Source organism: Staurois parvus, unplaced genomic scaffold (genome assembly GCF_062004578.1).
Source record: "Staurois parvus isolate SC_StPar_1 unplaced genomic scaffold, SC_StPar_1.0 ptg000051l, whole genome shotgun sequence".
Taxonomy (NCBI): Eukaryota; Metazoa; Chordata; class Amphibia; order Anura; family Ranidae; genus Staurois; species Staurois parvus.
The window spans coordinates 6,144,869-6,167,591 of record NW_028317847.1 but is presented as its reverse complement, the minus strand read 5'-3'; positions in this window follow the sequence as shown (position 1 = coordinate 6,167,591).

Below are 22,723 nucleotides of genomic sequence, written 5' to 3'. Positions count from 1 at the left end.
ATAGCTGCTGCCAGGCCCCTAATCTGCCATGGGCCCCTATACCGCCTCCTCATGCTGCTGCCAGGTCCAGAGTCTCTCATGGGTCCCTGTACGGCCTCCCATTGCTGCTGTCTCCATCGCCACACTCTTCCATGTGCCACTTTCAGGTCTCCTCACACTGCTGGTGTGTTCCATTTTTTGTCATAAGGTGCTGGCAGATTACGGGCCTCCCATAGCTGCTGCCAGGCCCCTAATCTGCCATGGGCCCCTGTACCGCCTCCTCATGCTGCTGCCAGGTCCACAGTGTCTCATGCCATGTGCCACTTTCAGGTCTCCTCACACTGCTGGTGTGTTCAATTTTTTGACATAGGGTGCTGGCAGATTACGGGCCTCCCATAGCTGCTGCCAGGCCCCTAATCTGCCATGGGCACCTAAACCGCCTCCTCATGCTGCTGCCAAGTCCAGAGTCTGTCATGGGTCCCTGTACGGCCTCCCATTGCTGCTGTCTCCATCGCCACACTCTGCCATGTGCCACTTTCAGGTCTCCTCACACACTGCTGGTGTGTTCAATTTTTTGACATAGGGTGCTGGCAGATTACGGGCCTCCCATAGCTGCTGCCAGGCCCCTAATCTGCCATGGGGCCCTATACCGCCTCCTCATGCTGCTGCCAGGTCCAGAGTCTCTCATGGGTCCCTGTACGGCCTCCCATTGCTGCTGTCTCCATCGCCACACTCTGCCATGTGCCACTTTCAGGTCTCCTCACACTGCTGGTGTGTTCCATTTTTTGTCATAGGGTGCTGGCAGATTACGGGCCTCCCATAGCTGCTGCCAGGCCCCTAATCTGCCATGGGCCCCTGTACCGCCTCCTCATGCTGCTGCCAGGTCCACAGTGTCTCATGCCATGTGCCACTTTCAGGTCTCCTCGCACTGCTGGTGTGTTCAATATTTTGACATAGGGTGCTGGCAGATTACGGGCCTCCCATAGCTGCTGCCAGGCCCCTAATCTGCCATGGGCCCCTATACCGCCTCCTCATGCTGCTGCCAAGTCCAGAGTCTGTCATGGGTCCCTGTACGGCCTCCCATTGCTGCTGTCTCCATCGCCACACTCTGCCATGTGCCACTTTCAGGTCTCCTCACACACTGCTGGTGTGTTCAATTTTTTGACATAGGGTGCTGGCAGATTACGGGCCTCCCATAGCTGCTGCCAGGCCCCTAATCTGCCATGGGGCCCTATACCGCCTCCTCATGCTGCTGCCAGGTCCAGAGTCTCTCATGGGTCCCTGTACGGCCTCCCATTGCTGCTGTCTCCATCGCCACACTCTGTCATGTGCCACTTTCAGGTCTCCTCACACTGCTGGTGTGTTCCATTTTTTGTCATAGGGTGCTGGCAGATTACGGGCCTCCCATAGCTGCTGCCAGGCCCCTAATCTGCCATGGGCCCCTATACCACCTCCTCATGCTGCTGCCAAGTCCAGAGTCTCTCATGGGTCCCTGTACGGCCTCCCATTGCTGCTGTCTCCATCGCCACACTCTGCCATGTGCCACTTTCAGGTCTCCTCACACACTGCTGGTGTGTTCAATTTTTTGACATAGGGTGCTGGCAGATTACGGGCCTCCCATAGCTGCTGCCAGGCCCCTAATCTGCCATGGGCCCCTGTACCGCCTCCTCATGCTGCTGCCAGGTCCACAGTGTCTCATGCCATGTGCCACTTTCAGGTCTCCTCACACTGCTGGTGTGTTCAATTTTTTGACATAGGGTGCTGGCAGATTACTGGCCTCCCATAGCTGCTGCCAGGCCCCTAATCTGCCATGGGCCCCTAAACCGCCTCCTCATGCTGCTGCCAAGTCCAGAGTCTCTCATGGGTCCCTGTACGGCCTCCCATTGCTGCTGTCTCCATCGCCACACTCTGCCATGTGCCACTTTCAGGTCTCCTCACACTGCTGGTGTGTTCCATTTTTTGTCATAGGGTGCTGGCAGATTACGGGCCTCCCATAGCTGCTGCCAGGCCCCTAATCTGCCATGGGCCCCTGTACCGCCTCCTCATGCTGCTGCCAGGTCCACAGTGTCTCATGCCATGTGCCACTTTCAGGTCTCCTCACACTGCTGGTGTGTTCAATTTTTTGACATAGGGTGCTGGCAGATTACGGGCCTCCCATAGCTGCTGCCAGGCCCCTAATCTGCCATGGGCCCCTATACCGCCTCCTCATGCTGCTGCCAAGTCCAGAGTCTGTCATGGGTCCCTGTACGGCCTCCCATTGCTGCTGTCTCCATCGCCACACTCTGCCATGTGCCACTTTCAGGTCTCCTCACACACTGCTGGTGTGTTCAATTTTTTGACATAGGGTGCTGGCAGATTACGGGCCTCCCATAGCTGCTGCCAGGCCCCTAATCTGCCATGGGGCCCTATACCGCCTCCTCATGCTGCTGCCAGGTCCAGAGTCTCTCATGGGTCCCTGTACGGCCTCCCATTGCTGCTGTCTCCATCGCCACACTCTGCCATGTGCCACTTTCAGGTCTCCTCACACACTGCTGGTGTGTTCAATTTTTTGACATAGGGTGCTGGCAGATTACGGGCCTCCCATAGCTGCTGCCAGGCCCCTAATCTGCCATGGGGCCCTATACCGCCTCCTCATGCTGCTGCCAGGTCCACAGTGTCTCATGCCATGTGCCACTTTCAGGTCTCCTCACACTGCTGGTGTGTTCAATTTTTTGACATAGGGTGCTGGCAGATTACGGGCCTCCCATAGCTGCTGCCAGGCCCCTAATCTGCCATGGGCCCCTATACCGCCTCCTCATGCTGCTGCCAAGTCCAGAGTCTGTCATGGGTCCCTGTACGGCCTCCCATTGCTGCTGTCTCCATCGCCACACTCTGCCATGTGCCACTTTCAGGTCTCCTCACACTGCTGGTGTGTTCCATTTTTTGTCATAGGGTGCTGGCAGATTACGGGCCTCCTATAGCTGCTGCCAGGCCCCTAATCTGCCATGGGCCCCTATACCGCCTCCTCATGCTGCTGCCAAGTCCAGAGTCTGTCATGGGTCCCTGTACAGCCTCCCATTGCTGCTGTCTCCATCGCCACACTCTGCCATGTGCCACTTTCAGGTCTCCTCACACACTGCTGGTGTGTTCATTTTTTTGACATAGGGTGCTGGCAGATTATGGGCCTCCCATAGCTGCTGCCAGGCCCCTAATCTGCCATGGGCCCCTGTACCGCCTCCTCATGCTGCTGCCAGGTCCACAGTGTCTCATGCCATGTGCCACTTTCAGGTCTCCTCACACTGCTGGTGTGTTCAATTTTTTGACATAGGGTGCTGGCAGATTACGGGCCTCCCATAGCTGCTGCCAGGCCCCTAATCTGCCATGGGCCCCTGTACCGCCTCCTCATGCTGCTGCCAAGTCCAGAGTCTCTCATGGGTCCCTGTACGGCCTCCCATTGCTGCTGTCTCCATCGCCACACTCTGCCATGTGCCACTTTCAGGTCTCCTCACACACTGCTGGTGTGTTCAATTTTTTGACATAGGGTGCTGGCAGATTACGGGCCTCCCATAGCTGCTGCCAGGCCCCTAATCTGCCATGGGCCCCTGTACCGCCTCCTCATGCTGCTGCCAGGTCCACAGTGTCTCATGCCATGTGCCACTTTCAGGTCTCCTCACACTGCTGGTGTGTTCCATTTTTTGTCATAGGGTGCTGGCAGATTACGGGCCTCATATAGCTGCTGCCAGGCCCCTAATCTGCCATGGGCCCCTATACCGCCTCCTCATGCTGCTGCCAAGTCCAGAGTCCCTCATGGGTCCCTGTACGGCCTCCCATTGCTGCTGTCTCCATCGCCACACTCTGCCATGTGCCACTTTCAGATCTCCTCACACTGCTGGTGTGTTACATTTTTTGTCATAGGGTGCTGGCAGATTACGGGCCTCCCATTGCTGCTGCCAGGCCCGTAATCTGCCATGGGCCCCCGTACCGACTCCTCATGCTGTGACGTTGCAACAAGGTGGAATTCAACCCTACATATGTTAGACCGCCTTTACGAACAGCGAAAGGCCATCACAGATTTCCTGATGTTAAAAGCGGATAAAGGTACTCCCTGTGTAACTTAGATGTCAGCCATTGGCAGCTCATGCGTGACACCTGCGCTTGCTCAGGCCCTTTGAGGAGGCCAGGCTATTCGTGAGTCGGCAGGACTATGGGATAAACGACGTCATTCCTCTGTTGCACGTCCTGGAACAAATGCTGTTAACAATGGCTGGTCAGGGTGCGGTAGACGTGGCGCACAGATCTCAACGCCACATGACCCCTGTGGGGGCAGGACAGGAAGAAGAGGAGGAGGTAGAGGAGGACATTGGTGCTCAGGAATTATTGAGTGAAATGGGTGGTTTTTCCACTCAGCGGACAGGAGTGGAGGAGCAGGAGCATCTGGTAGAGGAGGAGGAAGAGGAGACAGAGGACCCAGACGCACCGTGGCAGTATGCTGTGGAGATGGAGGCGGGGAGTCCCTCACATTCCTTGGCACAAATGGCCCATAGCATGCTCGCTTGCTTGCGTAGCGACAGCCGAATAATAACCATCAGACAGAGGGATGACTTTTGGCTTTCCACCTTGTTGGACCCTCGCTACCGTTCAAAAATGGTGGCCTTTTTCACACCTGCTGAGAGGGAGGCCAAAATAACGTACTATAAAAACCACCTATGTAGTCAGCTGGTCTCTGCCTTTCTGCGCCAACGTCCATCCTCAGACACTGTGGGCCCTGTGCGCTCGCATTCCGCTGCCATGGCAGCAGGGGAGGGGTGGGGTGGTAGGAGCAGTGGCAGCTCCACCAGCAGCAGCTGCCTCAGTCTGCAGTCGATGATGAGTAGCTTTCTTCACCAGCGCAGTGAGGAAACTACTAACCAGCCGCAGCAGCAGCAGCAGCAGCAGCAGCAGCAGCAGCAGCAGCATCAGGTGGACCTGGAGCAGGACCTCAAACAACAGGCTTAGGCCTACTTGGACAGCACCCTGCCAACCGAGGTAGACAATCCCCTTGACTACTGGGCAACGAAACTTGACCTTTGGCCCCAACTAGCTGAATTTGCCCTTGAAAGGCTGTCATGCCCGGCCAGTAGCGTGGCATCGGAGCGCGTGTTTAGTGCGGCAGGAGGTATTGTAACTCCGCGGAGGACACGACTATCCACCCAAAGTGTGGAGAGACTCACGTTTGTGAAAATGAATCAGGCGTGGATTAGTCTGGATTTCAAACCACCAGTTCCTGACACAACTGACTAAATCCGCCATGAATCATGCCCCTGCCATGTGCCACTTTCAGGTCTCCTCACACTGCTGGTGTGTTCCATTTTTTGTCATAGGGTGCTGGCAGATTACGGGCCTCCCATAGCTGATGCCAGGCCCCTAATCTGCCATGGGCCCCTATACCGCCTCCTCATGCTGCTGCCAGGTCCAGAGTCTCTCATGGGTCCCTGTACGGCCTCCCATTGCTGCTGTCTCCATCGCCACACTCTGCCATGTGCCACTTTCAGGTCTCCTCACACTGCTGGTGTGTTCCATTTTTTGTCATAGGGTGCTGGCAGATTACGGGCCTCCCATAGCTGCTGCCAGGCCCCTAATCTGCCATGGGCCCCTATACCGCCTCCTCATGCTGCTGCCAGGTCCAGAGTCTCTCATGGGTCCCTGTACGGCCTCCCATTGCTGCTGTCTCCATCGCCACACTCTGCCATGTGCCACTTTCAGGTCTCCTCACACTGCTGGTGTGTTCAATTTTTTGTCATAGGGTGCTGGCAGATTACGGGCCTCCCATAGCTGCTGCCAGGCCCCTAATCTGCCATGGGCCCCTATACCGCCTCCTCATGCTGCTGCCAGGTCCAGAGTCTCTCATGGGTCCCTGTACGGCCTCCCATTGCTGCTGTCTCCATCGCCACACTCTACCATGTGCCACTTTCAGGTCTCCTCACACTGCTGGTGTGTTCCATTTTTTGTCATAGGGTGCTGGCAGATTACGGGCCTCCCATAGCTGCTGCCAGGCCCCTAATCTGCCATGGGCCCCTGTACCGCCTCCTCATGCTGCTGCCAGGTCCACAGTGTCTCATGCCATGTGCCACTTTCAGGTCTCCTCACACTGCTGGTGTGTTCCATTTTTTGTCATAGGGTGCTGGCAGATTACGGGCCTCCCATTGCTGCTGCCAGGCCCCTAATCTGCCATGGGCCCCAGTACCGCCTCCTCATGCTGCTGCCAGGTCCAGAGTCTCTCATGGGTCCCTGTACGGCCTCCCATTGCTGCTGTCTCCATCGCCACACTCTGCCATGTGCCACTTTCAGGTCTCCTCACACTGCTGGTGTGTTCCATTTTTTGTCATAGGGTGCTGGCAGATTACGGGCCTCCCATAGCTGCTGCCAGGCCCCTAATCTGCCATGGGCCCCTATACCGCCTCCTCATGCTGCTGCCAGGTCCAGAGTCTCTCATGGGTCCCTGTACGGCCTCCCATTGCTGCTGTCTCCATCGCCACACTCTGCCATGTGCCACTTTCAGGTCTCCTCACACTGCTGGTGTGTTCAATTTTTTGTCATAGGGTGCTGGCAGATTACGGGCCTCCCATAGCTGCTGCCAGGCCCCTAATCTGCCATGGGCCCCTATACCGCCTCCTCATGCTGCTGCCAGGTCCAGAGTCTCTCATGGGTCCCTGTACGGCCTCCCATTGCTGCTGTCTCCATCGCCACACTCTGCCATGTGCCACTTTCAGGTCTCCTCACACTGCTGGTGTGTTCCATTTTTTGTCATAGGGTGCTGGCAGATTACGGGCCTCCCATAGCTGCTGCCAGGCCCCTAATCTGCCATGGGCCCCTGTACCGCCTCCTCATGCTGCTGCCAGGTCCACAGTGTCTCATGCCATGTGCCACTTTCAGGTCTCCTCACACTGCTGGTGTGTTCCATTTTTTGTCATAGGGTGCTGGCAGATTACGGGCCTCCCATTGCTGCTGCCAGGCCCCTAATCTGCCATGGGCCCCAGTACCGCCTCCTCATGCTGCTGCCAGGTCCACAGTGTCTCATGCCATGTGCCACTTTCAGGTCTCCTCACACTGCTGGTGTGTTCCATTTTTTGTCATAGGGTGCTGGCAGATTACGGGCCTCCCATAGCTGCTGCCAGGCTCCTAATCTGCCATGGGCCCCTATACCGCCTCCTCATGCTGCTGCCAGGTCCAGAGTCTCTCATGGGTCCCTGTACGGCCTCCCATTGCTGCTGTCTCCATCGCCACACTCTGCCATGTGCCACTTTCAGGTCTCCTCACACTGCTGGTGTGTTCCATTTTTTGTCATAGGGTGCTGGCAGATTACGGGCCTCCCATAGCTGCTGCCAGGCCCCTAATCTGCCATGGGCCCCTATACTGCCTCCTCATGCTGCTGCCAGGTCCAGAGTCTCTCATGGGTCCCTGTACGGCCTCCCATTGCTGCTGTCTCCATCGCCACACTCTGCCATGTGCCACTTTCAGGTCTCCTCACACTGCTGGTGTGTTCCATTTTTTGTCGTAGGGTGCTGGCAGATTACGGGCCTCCCATAGCTGCTGCCAGGCCCCTAATCTGCCATGGGCCCCCGTAACGACTCCTCATGCTGCTGCCAGGCCCGTAATCTGTCATGGGCCCCTGTTGTCGCTTGTTGGCATATTCCGCTCGTTCAGATGCTCCTTCTCCTGCTACTCCTCTTCACGGATTCCGTCAGCAGTCTTTCTTGGAATCCGTTTCCAAGAGACAACAGTTTGCGAGCACGCACCCGACGGTGCAGAAGCTGAACGTCCTCCTGTCCAAGTTGCTGCTGCCAGGCTCGTAATCTGTCATGCGCCCCTGTACCGCCTCCTCATGCTGCTGCCAGGTCCAGAGTGTGTCATGGGCCCCCGTTCCGACCCCTCATGCTGCTGCCAGGCCCGTAATCTGTCATGGGCCCCTGTACTGCCTCCTCATGCTGCTGCCAGGTCCAGAGTGTGTCATGGGTCCCTGTACGGCCTCCCATTGCTGCTGCCAGGCCCGTAATCTGCCATGGGCCCCCGTACCAACTCCTCATGCTGCTGCCAGGCCCGTAATCTGTCATGGGCCCCTGTACCGCCTCCTCATGCTGCTGCCAGGTCCAGAGTGTGTCATGGGTCCCTGTACGGCCTCCCATTGCTGCTGTCTCCATCGCCACACTCTGCCATGTGCCACTTTCAGGTCTCCTCACACTGCTGGTGGTTTCCATTTTTGTCATAGGGTGCTGTATGGCCTCCCATTGCTGCTGCCTCCACCGCCACACTGTGGCTCCACACTCTGGTTTTGGCCCCGTGACTGCCCAAATGAGTGAAGTGTGCGGTGATTCTAAGATCGACGGCACTCATCTGCATGTCATACTGACTGACAGTATTATTTCTCTTCCCCAGCAGACTCCAAGGGCATTTAAATTAAAGGTACAGTGTTCTGCACTAATATAAAGGCTCTCTGAAGCCTAGAAACACCCTTTTATAAGTTAAATTCGCAGCGAATATATTCGGCTCGAATCAAAATTTTTCCACGAATTCGCCGAATCAGTCGAATCGAATTTTTGAATACTTCGCTCATCTCTAGTCATTATCACTAAATTCTGCAAGTGGTTCTGATTTACTATTGCTGTTCTCTAGCTGGTCTAAAACTGATTTGACCTAAAGGGACGCTTTTTGGACGCCATGGACATTTCTCAGTCTCCAGGCAGAAAAAACAGTAAAAATGCAAGCAGGGCGCCGAACAAAGCACTCGGGACAAAATGTATGTGAAATGGTTTGATACAGTAATGTTTTACTATATTTTACTATGTGATTTTAGTGCATTTAGTGAATGTCACTTCAACTACAACGTTCAAATTTCCCGCCAGTTCCATCCCCCGTATGTCCCGACGTCGCAGGGATTGAAACCCAGAAGACGGATGCCGGCATCGGCCGCAGGACATTGCTGGGGACACTGCAGGAGGGACATTGCGGGAGTGAAGGACAAGGTAAGTGCAGAAGGGATCCTGGAGCAACGCTGCAGGGTATTCCTGAGTGTAGCTCGGGGTTACTGCTTGTGGTGCTGAAACCTTACCCCGAGCTACACTCGGGAATACCTCCAGGGAGGTTAAAAAAAAGCAATGTTTAATAGAAGAAATGCACTTGCAAACCAACAGTAGTAAAAGCATATGGGTTTGCTTATTGTTTCCAACTGACAAAATGGCCACGGTATGTGGCACGATGACGTCAGAGGATGTAGCTCCACCCTATGCGTTTCGTCACAAATGACGTAGTTTCTTTTTTATCTATGTTAACTATGAGAAATTAAGCGCTACATTTTGTTTAGTTTTTTATTTTTATTGTTACCAGAAATTTTATGTTAGCTGCTTTGCTCTAAGAGAGAGCTCTCAGAGAGAGCAAAGCAGCTAACATAAAATTGGCCACTTTATTAGGTACATCTGTGCAATTGCTTGGTAACACAAATTGCTAATCAGCCAATCACATGGCAGCAACTCAATGCATTTAGGCATCTAGACGTGGTGAAAACGACTTGTTATAGTTCAAACTGAGCACCAGAATGGGGAAGAAAGGGGATTTAAGTGACTTTGAACGTGGCATGGTTGTTGCTGACAGACGGGCTGGTCTGAATATTTAAAAAACTGCTGATCTACTGGGATTTTCATACACAACCATCTCTAGGGTTTACAGAGAATGGTCCGAAAAAGAGAAAATATGTAGTGAGCGCAGTTGTGTGGATGAAAATGCCTTGCTGATGTCAGAGGTCAGAGGAGAATGGGCAGACTGGTTTAAGATGATAGAAAAGCAACAGTAACTCAAATAACTGCTTGTTACAACCAAGGTATCCAGAATACCATTTCTGCATGCATAACACATTCAAGGGTGGACTGACAACTCATGGGGCCCCTGGGCAATAGGGGATCATGGGGCCCCTGTGTCCTTGCCCAAACTCAAAAAAGCCTATGAAAAATGTACCAGGGGCATCTCATGGGGCCCCCTACTGACCCCGGGCCCTCGGGCAGTGCCCGAGTTTCCAAATGGTCAGTCCGCCCCTGAACACGTTGAACCTTGAAGCAGATGGGTTACAGCAGCAGAAGACCACACCGGGTGCCACTCCTCTCTGCTAAGAACAGGAAATGGAGGCTACAATTCACAGAGGCTTACCAAAACTGGAAAATAGAAGATTGGAAAAACGTTGCCTGGTCTGATGAGTCTCAATTTCAGCTGCATTGTTCAGATGGTAGGGTCAGAATTTGGTGTAAACAACATGAAAGCATGGATCCATCCCGCCTTGTATCAACAGTTCATGGATGAGCAGCCGACAAATCTGCAGCATCTCTGAGGAATGTTTCCAGCACCTTGCTGAATCTATGCCACGAAAAACTACGGTAGTTCTGAAGGCAAAAGGGGGTCCAAACCAGTAATAGCAAGGTGTACCTAAAAAAGTGCCCTGTGAGTGTATTTACATATGTAACTTTGGTTTCTCCCACTGTCTACCCTCCTATTTAGTGCTAGTTAGTCTAGTCCTAGCCAGACCTTATTCCATGTTCTCTTAATCGGTGATAGTTATTCACACAGATAGGGCTGAGGAAAGTCAATGTCTTCTTACACTTCAAAAGACTGAAAAAACATCCTCCATACTGCTATTAGCTGAAATAAAATTGTGTTGGATTTCTGTATCCTGAACTCCTGTATCTTATTGATGAGTTAAGCTGCCTGTGGATAGTGCCAAGTCAGCAGGTGACCATACTGTCCTTACAGACTGGATCTAAGGAGGTATGTCAATGCACAAAGCGGCATTTGAAACAGAACAACCATTTTGGTCACCCTTGCTACAGAGGAGCTGGCGAACTCTTGTCTCTAATACAGTCATAATTCATGCAAACAGACACACATGGGTGGACTGACAACTCATGGGGCCCCTGCCAATAGGGGATCAGGGGGCCCCCGTATCCTAGCCACACCCAAAAAAGCCTATAAAAAGGTACCAGGGGCATCTCATGGGGCCCCCTACTGACCCCGGGCCCTCGAGCAGTGCCCGAGTGCTCAAATGGTCATTCCGCCCCTGCACACCAGTATGTTTTTGAAATGTGCGAATTACATAGGAATATATAGAAAACATACAAATTCTGCACAGACAGTGTCCATGACCTTGCAGCGCGGGGGTCCTCTATGCAGATATGCAGCAATGCAGCCACCGTCCTGTCCTTATACTACTTCGGCTGCAGCTGGTTTCAGGCAAGCATTCGTTTTCTGTCTATACGAAGGTCTGAGGTAACACACATCTCATTGCACCTGAGGCTGTAAACTACGATTTAAGGAATTGTACATAATTTACATCTCTTCCGCTTTAGACTGTTTTGTTTTATTCCTCTCCCCCGTGTACAGATACATTTTGACAGAGTGCCGGCTGCTCTGCGATTCTAGTTTGAGAAGGAACATAAGGGAATTAGATGTATTTAAGAAACATGTCAGAGTAAGGCTGATGTCTAATTAGGAGGCAATGGTTATACTATTCTGATCCTTACCCAAAACTTTGTATTTACTGAATCCTGAGTCCTGAGTCCTGAGTACCCATAGAAGCCTGGAATGGGGAGAGTCACACAAGGACATCTATTGATTGTTGGGAATACAAACTGTATTTTGGGCAGCTGTATTTAGGGCAGCACAGTGGCTAATGGTTAGCACTTCCGCCTGGCAGTACTAGGGTCGTTGGTTTGAATCCCAACCACGGCACCACCTGCCTGGAGTTTGCATGTTCTCCCTGTGCCTGCATGGGCTTCCTCCAGTTTCCTCCCACACTCCAAATACATGCTGGTAGGTGAATTGGCTCCTGTCTAAATTGGCCCTAGTATGTGTATGTATGACTGTGAGTTAGGGACCTTAGATTGTACGCCCCTTGAGGGTTAGGGACTGATGTGAATGTACAATATATAGGTAAAGTGCTGCATAAATTGACGGCGCTATATAAGTGACATAAATAAATATTTCATCACAAAATAAATGGCATTATGGGAAAGTCATTATTTTTATTTTTCCAATAAAATCTCCTTAGGGATACAAGATGCATGCATGTGTAGTTGCACCAATCCCTCTAGCTTTCATTGTTGGTGGGCACCAGCAGTATTTGGTAGTAAAGGGGTCTGTAATGCTTCTTTTCTAAATTGCACTCAATATGCCTTCTAGACATATTATAGAGAGTAGTAACACATCCAAGACTGGGTCAATTGTGGGATCCAGCATGGGGAAGATCCATCTGTAATGCCCCGTACACACGATAAGAAAATCGTACAAAACATTTCACGGAACCACTGATGGAACGATTTTCTCTTCGTTGTTGAGCAGGATGTTTTAACCGATAACGATATTGTGAACGACAAAATCCGTTTGAACAACAGTGAAAAATGTTGTCATTTTGCATACGAACGACCGATTTTCTATGCGGTAATATGACGGTCATACAAAAAAAATCTATCAAGCACTATCATGCATGAGCGGAAACAGAAGATGACCCGGATGTTTATGTCCAAGGAGTCTTCGTAAACACGAACGAAAAATGTTAAAAGTAGATTGTCATAATGAGATAATGAAAGCAGAATTCTGCAGATTATATTTTATGTATCACTATTTATGTATATAGGTCATGGAATAAACGATATTATACTCATTGCTGGTAATTGTTGTGTATATCGCTCGTTCTGGCCGGAAGGGCGTGGCTACAAGGTCACACGCACACCCCATCACTTCCACTTGTATGGAAGACATCAACACTATGTATTGCCCGACTAACAATTTTTTTGATTGGTTAATGTGGGCCATGATTCGACAAACGAATGAACGCCTCTCGGTCGTCGGATGACCGATCGGTCAATTTTCTAATCGTGTATTCCCACCTTTAGACACGATCCAAGGCTGTAACTGGGTGATAAGGCCCTACTGAATACATGTGGGAGGTTGTCTGTTGTAGTTTCTGCAGGCACCACTGGATTTCACCGTTCACCTTGGTTTTGCCCTTATGCAGTTTTGTACGGTTTCTATTATTGCTTTTCCCTCCCAGAGGTTGCTGGTGAAAGGAGTCAAGGGTCTTTGCAAAGAAAGATGGAGAAGAGACAAGACCATTCTGAAAAGTATTCCCCCTTGGGGCAAAGCATTGGAGAATGAGATCCTCCTAGGATGGGTTAAATTGGAAATAGCAGTGATGCAACTTAGGTCTCCTGTATCTTATGAGAACTGTGATTTTTTATTATCTCCATCTTTCTACTCTTACATTGCAAAAAAAAATAATGTTTGTGAAAATGTTTCAAAAGTGCTTTGTGCTATGAACATATCTTTGAATTTGTGGTAGGCACTGTCCCTTCTAAATAATAAACATGCAAAATCCACCTGATGCATGTAGTGAAAAATTCAAAAACACATAAACAAATAAAATATTGTAATATGCTAAAAAGTCCAAATGATAAATAGTAAAAAGTCCCCAAACACCATATTCTTGTGAACAAAAAAGGAAGTGAAGTGACCAGTTCTTTTGAAAGCAGCAGTGTTCCACCAACGCGTTCAGAAAAACTGCACACTCACATGATCAAATCGGCCAACAAAGGTGTTCTTTTATGAAACAGAGATCAGCGGTGATCCTGAGGATCGTTGCTGATCTCCGATCATTAGTGGTTTAGGAAACAGAGATAATCAGTGGAGAACATGTTCTCCGCTGATCATCTCAGCACACAGATGGCCAGTGTATGAAGGAGCGATGTCAGCCCTTCACTGGCGATCTGTATTCTCCCTCAAGATTCTCCAGCCCAGAGGTGGAGAATCGGGGGAACCGCAAACGAAGCAGAGGTAATTTACAGCTGCTTAGTAAACAGTGCTTGACTGATCCCTTACTGTAATCTCACGAGATTATAGTAAAAGCAGCCGTTTTCCAGCGTTCAAAGTGTTTGTAGATCTCTTCTCCCTTCATTCGGAGAAGTGATCTACACCGCTTCATAAAAAGCCATCCAGAGGAGAACTCACTCCTCTGAGAATGCCGGAGAACTGAGCAGCGGTCATTTACCACTGAATGCTAAAGGACACCAGAGTAGCAGGCAAGCATTAGAGATCAGATCTTCTGCATGGTCAGGTAGGATGTCCACTTCTTTATGCAGAATCGTTGGAGCTTATCCTTCCATAAACTCACTAATACAAAAATAAAATAATAAAAAAAATTAAGAAATAGAAGAGAGATAGTAAAGACTATAAGGAAGGGAAACTATGAATGGCAAGAGGATCAGAATGCACACATATCAAGGGAATCATCACTGGATAGGGAGAATGTCCCGAGGAAATAAAGGATAGGATCACTAAAAACTACAATGTTAGTAACACGGGTGGTCAGGAACCCAGTAACAGCAGAGAGAAGGGGGTTGGGTTTCTAGGGAAAGGAGGGTAGAGACCTCCTGAAAGGAGAAGAACAGAAGAGAATGACCCTAGTAGTAGGGATGAAAGTTATCCCCTAAGTGTGGGGTTTGCACATATAATAGATACTCCTTGTTAATGTAAAGATCACAAGATACATACCCTCATAGAACAAATCCCACACCTTATGGAGGAAGGACATCTCCTTACTCATAGAGACCTCCTCAAGAAAATGATTATTACCCTTATAGGGGGCACCCCCCATATCTTCCAGGATTGCAGGATTCAGGGATGCGTTATGTACAGAATGCAGGATTCAGGAATGCATTACGTGCAGAGTGCAGGATTCAGGGATGCGTTACGTAGTTTATCTCAACACGCTGATGGAGCACTTTGATTTCAAAAGAATTGGTCACTTCACTTCCTTTTTCGTTCACAAGAATATAGTGTTTGGGGACTTTTTACTATTTATCATTTGGTTTCCTTAGTATATTTTATTAAAATATTTTATTTTATTTAATTATGTGTTTTTGAATTTTTCACTACATGCATCAGGTGATTTTGCATTTGGGTTTTATTGAGCCTACCTTTATTAACCTAACCACATATATAAAGTGTCAGTTTACACTGAAAGGGGCAGCTGCCTGGGATATTGGTTGTGGTGGTTTTGGACACAGCATAGTATATGCGATGACGCTTTTTATTACTAAACAATATCTTTGAATTTACTTACCATATCTTTGGACTTGTGAAATATAGCTTTGGATTTTCATGTGTTATTGCTAAGACGTTCAGTAAACCCCTTGGAGCAATGGAAACAAGGCCCTGACTTTTTTGCTATGCTGTTTATGCAAAATACTACCTGGGGAAGTAAAGATATTAAAATTAGTTCTGGTTAGGATATCAAAATAGCCAACGTGTTTCAGGGACAACACCACTCTCCCTTCATCAGGGCTCAATACAAGGTAAATCTTGGATGGACTTGGAGAAACCAGTGAATCCACAGATCTATATTAGAACCAGTACTGAACTTGACAGCAGTTGCTGAGCAACAATGGAGGCTGCTTAGTAACTGCTCCATTGCTGCTTAGCAACTACTGTCAAGTTGTTACTCCAGGTGTACAGTGCATCCAGAAAGTATTCACAGCACTTAACTTTTGCCACATTTTGTTATGTTACAGCCTTTTTCCAAAATGGACTAAATAAAATTTTTTCCTCAATATTCTACAAATAATACCCCATAATGACAACGTGAAAGAAGTTCATTTTGAAATCTTTGCAATTTATTAAAATAAAAAAATGAAAAAAAAAACACATGTACATAGGTACAGCCTTTGCCATGACACTCAAAATTGAGCTCTGGTGTATCCTGTTCCCACTGATCATCCTTGAGATGGTTCCACAACTTGATTGGAGTCCACCTGTGGGAAATTCAGTTGATTGGACATGATTAGGAAAGGCATAAACCTGTCTATATAAGATCCCACAGTTAACAGTGCATATCAGAGCACAAACCAAGCCATGAAGTCCAAGGAATTGTTTGCAGACCTCCGAGACAGAATAGTATCAAGGCACAGATCTGGGGAAGGGTACAGAAACATTTCTGCAGCATTGTAGGTCCCAGTGAGCACAGTGGCCTCCATCATCTGTAAATGGAAGAAGTTTGGAACCACCAGGAATGTTCCTAGAGCGGGCTGCCCGGACAAAATGAGCGATCAAGGGAGAAGGGCCTTAGCTAGGGAGGTAACAAAGCACCCGATGGTCACTCTGTAAGAGCTCCAGCGTTTCTCTGTGGAGAGAGAAGAACCTTCCAGAAGAACAACCATCTCTGCAGCACTCCACCAATCAGGCCTGTATGGTAGAGTGGCCACATGGAAGCCACTCCTCAGTAAAAGGCAAATGGCAGCCCGCCTGGAGTTTGCCAAAAGGCACCTGAGGGACTCTCAGACCATGAGAAACAAAACTCTATGGTCTGATGAAACACAGATTGAACTGTTTGGCCTGAATGCCAAGCGTCATGTCTGGAGGAAACCAGGCACCGCTCACCACCTGGCCAATACCATCCCTACAGTGAAGCATGGTGGTGGCAGCATCATGCTGTGGGAATGTTTTTCAGTGGCAGGAACTGGGAGACTAGTCAGGATGAATTCAGCAATGTACAGAGACATCCTTGATGAAAACCTGTTCCAGAGCACTCTGGACCTTAGACTGGGGCGACGGTTCATCTTTCAACAGGACAACGACCCTAAGCACACATCCCACATAACAAAGGAGTGGCTACTCCATTTTGGAATAAGGCTGTAACATAACAAAATGTGGCAAAAGTTAAGCGCTGTGAATGCTTTCTGGATGCACTGTATATTTTGGTACCGGTCTGTGAAGTCAATGTTTTCTTTGAGTCCATCCAAGATTTATCTTGTGTTGAGCCCAGAAGGGAAGTGGTTTTTATCTGATTTTGGTCTGGCACTCCTTCCTGTCAGAAAAGGGTCACTTTTACCCAATAGGTTGCCTATGAAAGAAGAGTGGATGTATTTATCTTTCCTGCGGTCTGTGTATTGACAGAGGGCCAAATCTCCACTTCTTTCTTGTTGAAAGCATTCAACTGTCCAATGGGTTGAATATTTGCTCCCCTGCATGCCAATGAGGTTTCACCTGCCAGTTCATATGACCTACCGGCTGGACGGAGAAACCACAGTGGTCAGCGGGGAGCAGTTACTCTTACAATTGTAGCCAATTCCTACCACACCTCAAAGTGCCAAGATATAAACAATTTCCAACACTTTTGGCAGTGTGACCAAGCTATTTGATCCTTTGAATATGAAGAATTTCTCTTCCTTTCTGTTTTTGACTATGTAGTCGGAGTATACATTTATATAATTCTCTGCATCCACTATTGCAGTGCTGCTGGCCTAGAGGGAGATGGTAAGCCAACAAGACTTTTCTTCCCCCTCTTACTGCTGGTGTTGCAGTTCAATAGTTGAAGCTTACTACTCATGATTGTATAATTAGTTAAACGTTACTAACTGATTATTCCTAGTTTACCAGTGCCCTATGTCTGTGTTAAAGCAGTAGTACTGTTACTAACAAATTATGAAAGACTTACCTGAAAATGAAGCCCTCTAGCAGAGCGCTGTCTTGGCTCCCCAAGGTTTCTGTCTTTGCCCGGTCTTCCTTCTGGGTTCATAGGCTATGGCCATGTGACTGGCCGAGCCGCGATTACATCACTCCCACACATGCATGCAGGAGTCTCAACTGCGGCATGGCAGTGACATCACTGGTGCTGCAAAAATATGTATCTCCTAAATGGTGCACGTTTAGGAGAGATTTGCAGTATCTACAGGTAAGCCTTATTAACCCCCCTGGCGGTATTCCCGAGTGTAGCTCGGGGTTAAGTTTCAGCACCAAAAGTGGTAACCCCGAGCTACACTCGGGATTACACTGCAGCGTTGCTCTGGGATCCCTCGATCACTTACCTTGTCCTGTGCTCCCACAATGTCCCCCCTGCAGCGTCCCCAACAGGGGCGGACTGACCATTTGGAAACTCGGGCGCTGCCCGAGGGCCCGGGGGCAGTAGGGGGCCCCATGAGATGTCCCTGGTACCTTTTTCATAGGCTTTTTTGAGTTTGGGCAAGGAAACAGGGGCCCCATGATCCCCTATTGCCCGGGGGCCCCATGAGTTGTCAGTCCGCCCCTGGTCCCCAACCATATCCTCTGGCCGATGCCGCATCCGTCTTCCGGGGTTCTGTTCCCTGCGAGCGTCGGGACATACGGGGGACAGACCTGGTGGGAAATTAAAAAATGTAAAAATGTGACATTCACTAAATACACTAAAATCACATAGTAAAACATTACTGTATCAAACCATTTCACATACATTTTGTCCCTAGTGCTTTGTCCTGCGCCCTGCCTGCATTTTTACTGTTCTTTCTGCCTGGAAACTGAGAAACGTCCATGGCGTCCAAAAAGCGTCCCTTTAGGTCAAAAGCGGTTTTAGACCAGCTAGAGAACAGCGATAGTAAATCAGAACCACTTGCAGAATTGAGTGATAATGATTTGTGGGGAAATTCATCATCAGACACTGAAAACGATTTTGCGACTTTTGCTCAGTGATGTGCGAACTTGAGCGCTATATTTCAAATTTCAGTGTTTTTGGTTTGATTACATTATTGAATTAAATGTATTATTATATTATTATTTTTTATAATTATTTATTATATTATAATTTATGATTTCGTGTTTCAAATTTTATTATACCCGGGATGTTTACTAGACTCTTGTTCAGACAGATTTCAGTGAGTTATTCCTAAGAATTACAGGTCTACAATAAAAAAACAACATATTTCCATGTAAAAAAATGTACCGCTTTGAGCACAGAAATATTGACATAATGGGGTTTATTTACTAAAGCTGGAGAGTGCAAAATCAGACTCACTTCTGCATAGAAACCAATCAGCTTCCAGGTTTCATTGCCAAAGCTTCATTGAACAAGCTGAGGTTAGAAGCTGATTGGTTTCTATGCAGAAGGGAGTCTGATTTTGGACTCTCCAGCTTTAGTAAGTAAATCCCAATCAGTCCGCTAGGGAGGTTAAAGGCTTACCTGTAGGTAAAACATACAAAATAGACTTTACTACCACATTAACTGGGGTTGTATATCCTAAATCCATTATTCTTCTGGTCTACTCCTTTGAACAAGACTAATATAGAGGTGTTACTCAAGAGTTGTGTCTCTTGCATTATTATCCTATTCTTTTGAAATACAGTATGTCTGAACCCAGAGTGTCAGAGGTGTTGGGAGGCTTGCAAGGACAGTGCAAGTACTGGGGACAAGTATTATCAAGCGGCTCCTACGGGGGTAGCGCTACAACTATAAACCATGATATCTTTGTCAACATAATTGCGGGCTTGGGATATGAGAACAATAACTACATGTTTTACTTAGAAATGGAGATAATTTGAAACAATCTATTATTATTTGATATATATAACTACATTGCAACTCTTGCATACAATGCACGCCCACACTGTAAGAATAACTCTTGCTAATGTTATATAAATGTGTAATGCTATTTACTTTTTTACACTACTCGTTCCTTTTTTGTAATGCCACCCACCTTAAATCATTGTATATAAAATTTCACTGACATACAGTACATGCTTAAAGTAAAACAGCATTTTTTTCCATTTTGGTTAAAGGTTTACCTTTAGTTATACGTTTAATTAATAATTGCACTCAAAACGCATCCCAAAAACTATGATCTTGATTGCTTTATTACTAAATATTGATAAACTAACCTTCTGAACCATTATACTGTATATTTTGCGCAGATTGTGTGACATGTCGCACTTTGGTGTTTTTAACAATTGCCGCAATAGTTTGGCATTAGATAACATCAGGTTTCCTTGTACTAAATACTTGTTAGGCAGGGGCGGACTGACCATTTGGGACCCAGGGTCAGTAGGGGGCCCCATGAGATGCCCCTGGTACCTTTTTCATAAGCTTTTTTGAGTTTGGGCAAGGACACAGGGGCCCCATGATCCCCTATTGCCCGGGGGCCCCATGAGTTGTCAGTCTGCCCCTGTTGTTAGGTCATCAATAGTTTGCTGCATGTAATGAGACATTTTAGGAAAGTTTTCATCTACCAGCCACATATTACTAAACTAATTTAACAATCAGAATTTTTTACCTGCAAGAAGGCAAGGCACAATTTCTACCAAGGTCCCATTGACACCTGACCGTTTTGTAGCTCGAAGGTCCAAAATGCTTAAGGAGCAAAAATCAATTATTATCAATAGAGAGGGTTCACATCTCCACTCCAAGGAGCCTGAAGCCAAATGTCTGAAGATCAATGAAGTTCTGGAGATTTTTTTGTAGCTCAAATTAGGCAGATTTGTGCATTTTTGGTTCGTTTTTATTCCCATAGAAATATATGGAAACGTGCAATTTGCGTGTTTTGTTGCGTGCTTTATCATGCATTTTTGCTCAAATGCAAAAATGTAAAAAAAAAAAATAGCAATAATATATGGATACATAAATGTAAAATAAATAAATAAAAATCATAAGAAGGCACTAAATAAAATATTAATCCCTAATCCTAACCTTAACCCTAACCCCTTACCCTAACAAAAAAAAAATTAATAATAAAATAAAAAAACAGAAATAAAAGCTGATGGAAAAGCTAAAAAAAAGCTGGAAAACAGTTGATATTTTTTCTCTATTGGCCAATAAAAACACATTAAAGCTCAAAAATGCCTAAAAACACTATATGGAAAAGCTCAAAATCATGTGAAAAATGCTCAAATTTGCAACACTTAAGTATGAATGCAGCCTAATGGTTTTTACCAAGCCAACGTCTTAATCGTAGCAGAAAAACAACAAAAAAAAGTCATGGTATTCAGTAGAAGGGCAAACTTCACAGCCCATTCTTTCTTCACCCGGGCATGGAAAGGCCAGAAATAAAAGTTGGGCTGTATCCTGGGGATGATGTAACATAAATATTCTAATATATGCAATCTGATACATGAGTCAGTATTTCTCATTTCAGTGTTGGCACATTGTGGAAGGAACATGAATCACGCACCCAAAGTTCGCCTTTGGCTATAAGCTGGTGCAGCGTGGGTGACCTGCCAGTTTTTCTGTTATGAGTTTTATTTATGCCGGAGTTTCTTTATGAATTAAATCTTTTTTGAAACTGGACTCCAGGCAGATCTAAAAAAAAACACATGAATGCAGTTACTGTATGTGTTTAAAAAAAATCTTTAAAATTATTTTCAATAAAACTAGTATAAAATTTCTGAATCTGACCTGATTTTGATCTTTCAAAGGACTCTTTCAGAGTTTCAGAGCCCTCTGAAGGGCATTCTGCATTCGGATCGCTTTTCGGAATTGAAAGGCAGTGAGGAGTTGTTATATTACTTCCTCACTGTTTGATTTTACCCTCTACAGGGGCGGACTTACCATTTGAAAACTCAGGCACTGCCTGAGGGCCCAGGGTCAGTAGGGGGCCCCATGAGATGCCCCTGGTACCTTTTTCATAGGCTTTTTTGAGTTTGGACAAGGACACAGGGGCCCCATGATCCCCTATTGCCCGGGGGCCCCATGAGTTGTCAGTCTGCCCCTGTTGTTAGGTCATCAATAGTTTGATGCATGTACTGAGACATTTTAGGAAAGTTTTCAGCCACATATTACTAAACTAATTTTTTACCTGCAAGAAGGCAAGGCACAATTTCTACCAAGGTCCCATTGACACCTGACCGTTTTGTAGCTCGAAGCCTTTTTCATAGGCTTTTTTTGAGTTTGGGCAAAGACACAGGGGCCCCATGATCCCCTATTGCCCGGGGGCCCCATGAGTTGTCAGTTCGCCCCTGCCCTCTAATGCTGCACAACCGCACTACAATCACATGTATTGCATGCTGCTTTGAACTCAATGGGCGAGTTTGATAAATGGTACCACTTGTAAAACTCTGCACCTAAAGTTATAAATAGGATGTGTGCAGCCCTGTCTGGCTGTATTGTGATGGTTCAGGTAGGGGTTGGTAAAACTACGTCTCAGCCGCCAATTTTTGCCGCCTGCTAAAAATGTAATATATTACAGCTTATAGCCCTAAATGTGCTGGCTGTGTTTGTTTTCTTTTTTTGCTTTGTTTCCTTTACACCTGGTGATTTGGCCAGTAGCACACTTCCTGTCTTAGGAATGCTTCCTTCCTCCTTTATCCTCTCTGGATAGGGGAGCAATGGAGCCAATCTTGGACAGCAGCATTGTCTGTCTAGGAAGACTCTAGTGTTAAGGGGGGAATACATGATTAGAAAATCGACCGATCGGTCATCCGACGACCGAGAGGCGTTCGTTCGTGGGTTGAAATCGTGGCCCACATTAACCAAGCTAAAAAAAAGCATTCGTTGGGCAATACGTAGTGATGACGTCTTCCATACAAGTGGAAGTGGTGCAGTGTGCATGTGACCTTGTAGCCACGCCCTTCCGGCCAGAACGAGCGATATACACAACAATTACCAGCAATGAGGATAATATCATTTATTCCATGACCGATATACATAAATAGTGATACATAAAATATAATCTGCAGAATTCTGCTTTCATTATCTCATTAGGCCAATCTACTTTTAACATTTGGATTTTTCGTTCGTGTTTACGAAGATTCCTTGGACATAAACATCCGGGTCACCTTCTGTTTCTGCTCATGCGTGATAGCGCTTGATAGATTTTTCCGTACGATCGTCATACCACCGCATAGAAAATCGGTCGTTCATATGCAAAACGACAAAATCTTTCACTGTTGTTCAACCGGATTTTTTTGTTCACAATATGATTATCGGTTAAAACATCCTGCTCAACAACGAAGAGAAAAT